Source organism: Liolophura sinensis, chromosome 11 (genome assembly GCF_032854445.1).
Source record: "Liolophura sinensis isolate JHLJ2023 chromosome 11, CUHK_Ljap_v2, whole genome shotgun sequence".
Lineage (NCBI taxonomy): Eukaryota > Metazoa > Mollusca > Polyplacophora > Chitonida > Chitonidae > Liolophura > Liolophura sinensis.
This window is the reverse complement of record NC_088305.1, coordinates 25,350,477-25,355,197: the sequence shown is the minus strand read 5'-3', so window position 1 is coordinate 25,355,197 and position 4,721 is coordinate 25,350,477.

Here is a 4,721-nt window from a genome sequence, read left to right as displayed (position 1 = left end):
ATGGAGGGCTGTCATTGTCAAAGCCGATCAATTTATCGCCAGTTATTCGACAGCGAAGAGGGACAATACGGTGACGTGGTTAAACATCGGGATAAAAATCTGACCCAGTGTCGTGCATTGGGGGACACGACAGCAGCATGCAGCACACCACTGCAGCTGCGACAGCGACTGCATTCTCCTGCAGCATGTGAGGCTGGAGATAGTAACAAGCTCCCACGCCTTGCATCTCAGAAACTCGAGGCTGTTACAATCGCTGGATTCCTTGTCAGCCTGTCCCTTTGAAGGTCGAACTGACCTACATTCATCTTACCGCGATCGATGGAATGGCTTTGAGATAAAAATAGCCACACCCATTACATTTGCTTCCAGTTATACTATATTCCTGAGACAACTGAGGTAAGCAGTAGAGTGTGCCACTATTGTCTGAACTGCGGACATCTTTTGTTACAGGACTGTTTTCTCCTGCTGTGCTTATAAACGGAAACAATTAATTAGAGAACATGTCCTTAATCCTAACGTTGCACCATTGTACTTACTGATCCATATTTTATGATTTTATCACATAACAAACTGGGCAGAGCCCTGGGGAAACCCACGACCATCCGCAGGTTAACATAGTGAAGTAAAAAAATTTTTACATACTCAGCCTGTTACTAAACTGGAAAATACAAAGCAAATACATGACAAACTTCTTGAAATGTGTAATGTTTAATATTTGTAATCATCTTGAATACTTTGTTCACACAGTTAGTTTGATTATAGTATCTTATAAAACAAAAAACAATTAGCGTATTATTTTATATAAAAAATAAGAAACAAATAAAATCTCTGATTATTGGTATAGACTGGCTTGATTTTTTAATAATTTAGGCCATTACACATAATATAGTAACAAAATTCATCAATATTTATAAAACAAGGTAAAGCATCATGTAGTTTGAAAAGTGAAGCTTCATACATTCATACATCCAAAGAGCAACAACATAACCAATAGTGCTGTCCCCGCAACTGTCCCAACCAGCAGGAGAAGTAAAGCAGTGAGAGACGGCATAACAAATATATATGTATAATTTATAAGACATTTATACAATGTATTTATAAGACATTTATACAATGTATGCATTTAAATCATTTAATGAATTATTGTTTATTTATTTATTTATTTGATTGGTGTTTTATGCAATTCAGAGTATTGTTACGTTATTATTCTTATTGTAGCGCAATTGGACATGACTGGATGCACTAATCATCACTTACACAACGCATTAACACGATCATGACGTTGCTATCACAGGTTGTTGTTTAATGTAATAACGTATTAATGTAATAACGTTTTAATGTAATAACGTTTTAATGTAATAACATAATAATGTAATAACAGATCAATGTGGGTCATGTAATATTCATGCAAAAACAATTGCCATTCGATCAACAGTGGTTGAATTGTATTTGTTAACAAGACACGTGAAAATTTTCCTTAAAATTTTCCTTTTTTTTCAGCTAATTTTGCATATGCAAGTCATTCTTCAGAATTCCTGTATTTATCTCTACACCGTGGATAGACTGTAGAAAGTTGTGTGCTCGTTTCTATTTGATTTAAACTAGGAAATCTGAGCTCCAACATAAACATACATCTACAAGTAATACCCTATTATTACTATTATTATTATTATTATTAAACATAATTCATGTAATTACTCAAGTAACTCTATACGTTATAAAATCCTTTATAAAATTTAAACCGTACAAAATGCAAAAAGACTTAATTTACCTGGTCTTGGAAAGTGACAAATCTGCCTGCACCCATTTGTCATTTTACACATAATCCATGTCAATGCGATCTCACAGTCCGGGTACGTAACCCCATACAAGCTGTGAACAATGTGGTACTATAGGCAGCCACACTGCATGGTGTCCCAAACCAAACAGAGTATTAACTACCTTCCTTAACACAGCCTCTGCTCAGTCTCCCCCCTCACCCCTCAGAAACAATTGCCACCACCCACAGAGATTTCCGGCAACTTCATCACATGCCTAAATTACCCCCATAAAATCTAAAAATAGCAGAGTATAGCACCCACACAGCTGGTGGTAGATTCGCACGTCAATGCTTCATGCATTTTGCCAATCGTAATGGAGTCACAGCTATTTTTATCTCTTGAATTGCTCACTAAGATTCCAAATCAGCAATTAACGCCCCGGTTGTTTGTACAAGTACATCCTATATTTGAAAGCCGAGTACATGTAGTCTTAAGTAAGTCTGAGATAGTCCGAAGCTGATCATTCATTAGATATTCAGATATCATCATACGAAACACAGTATATTTTAGATAAAACTAAGGCATTAATGTATAATTATAATTTTGGAATTTACGCTGTTTATTTGTAAAATAAAATTACATTAACACGATTAATTTATGCATGATAGTGTCACAAAAGCATGTTGGAAAACATATCCACTGGGAGTTTTTGGTACGATTAAACTCATTTCTGAGTTTTCTAAGCTAGTGCAACCTGTGCAATTTGTAACACATCGTTATAGACTCAAGAATGCAGGGCACAGAATCTTTTCCATCCAAATCAGCTGAAAATTCTTCTACATGTACTAGCATGAGCCCTATTAGTAAAACAATTAGTATCGCCCACTTTGGTTAGAAGATTAGACACTCTCAAAATCCTGATTTCCCTTAAGATTAGCAGATCAGCAAAATATTCTCATCCCTGAGGTACTAGTCATTCATGATATTTTAGTGAAGGCACACGTACTATCCGTATCATCAAAGCTTTAGACATGTGCAGTTCAAGGAAGACACTACAACTGAAATTGTTCGTTTTTTTTATCTTTGGGTATGCTTAACAGAGGACTTGTTCTGAAGCTTTTCTGTACAGAATCACACTATTCTACTAGTTACACGCTCACATTCTTCCCCCTACCCTGAACCACGGCCCATTAACACACTGACAGACTGCCCTGCATGGTGACTAATCGCTTCTTGATTCGACAGCTGATGCTTAACAAGCCATTAACGAGGGGGTGATTCCCCAAGAGTTATTGCCCATTAGGACAATGTTCTGGAATGGCTGATGGACACAGAATAGAGATGACTTCAAAGAGGCTTCAGGATGAGGTATAGGAAGACGGTGGAGAAGAGTGGTTTCTTTAAAGTGGATGTGTGGGACAATCAGTGGGAAGAAATCACAAGCAGGATAATTAAGGGAGTGGATAATGGGCTGTTTCTCAATTTTCTGAAACAGATTTAAAATGTGAGATGTTGGTTACTGTATACTTTTCACAGAGCGAGATTCTTAACTGTATCTGCCTGAAACTAAGCAGCATAAAAGCACAATGTTCTGCATCAAATGCATGTTGTATTTTGACAGGTGTCAACTATTTGATAGTCCAGCTCATGCTAGCTGCCTCTCCGGCCGTACGTGGGAAGGTCTGCAGCAACCTGCGGATGGCCATGGGTTCACCCACCATAATGCTGGCTGCCGTATAAGTGAAATATTCTTGAATACGGTGTAAAACACCAATCAAATAAATTAATAAATCAACTGCTTGATAACTTTAAATAAAGATTTATTTATTTATTTATTTATTTCATTGGTGTTTTACGCCGTACTCAAGAATATTTCACTTATATGACGGCAGCCACATTATGGTTTTAGATAAACTGAATGCAAGTGTAATAAGTATTATTAGAAACTTTTTGTGTTTTCTGTCATCATTTATTTCCTACCTCATCACCGTGACCCCAAATTTGTGGAGGTGGCAGTGATGTAAAGCAAACAAAAAGGTAGTGGCAGATGCACTGTAAGGAGTATGGCATGCACTGTAAGGAGTATGGCATGCACTGTAAGGAGAATGGCATGCACTGTAAGGAGAATGGCATGCGCTGTAAGGAGTATGGCATGCGCTGTAAGGAGTAAGGCATGCACTGTAAGGAGAATGGCATGCACTGTAAGGAGAATGGCATGCACTGTTAGGAGTAGAACATGCACTGTTAGGAGTAGGACATGCACTGTAAGGAGTAGGACATGCACTGTAAGGAGAATGGCATCCACTGTGAGGAGAATGGCATGCGCTGTAAGGAGTAAGGCATGCACTGTAAGGAGAATGGCATGCACTGTAAGGAGTGGGACATGCACTGTAAGGAGAATGGCATGCACTGTAAGGAGAATGGCATGCACTGTAAGGAGTAGGACATGCACTGTAAGGAGTAAGGCATTAATGACTTGGAACTGAACTCTCAGCAACCACCAGCTCCTTATTTCAATAAAGAATTCTTGTTCAGGGTTTAAGCCCACCGCAGACGAGAGCCAAATGCTCAATTATTGACTATAAGTAACTAAAGCCTCATCATGTGCGCACAGTTTATACTGAGGCTTTCAACTGACAAGATCGTCAGTCAAGTATCTAGCCTGTTTGATATTTTCAGGCAAGCGAGAGAAAAACCTTACTGTGTTCGGGGAATCCAAGCTACCAGCTGAGCCAGATACACAAACAGACCAATAGAAATTTGCTAATAAATGTGACTCTCCTCGTGGTTTGTTCAAAATGGTGTCCGAAATGATGATAAAGAGATTCACGCATTTTCATCGATAACGAGCCCGTAAACGATGATGTCGCTGTTTTAACAATAAAAATAGGAGCCAAACTCCACTATAACACATCATTAGAGTCCACCATCTTTCGTCTGGCAAGCCATGTGAGGTGTCAT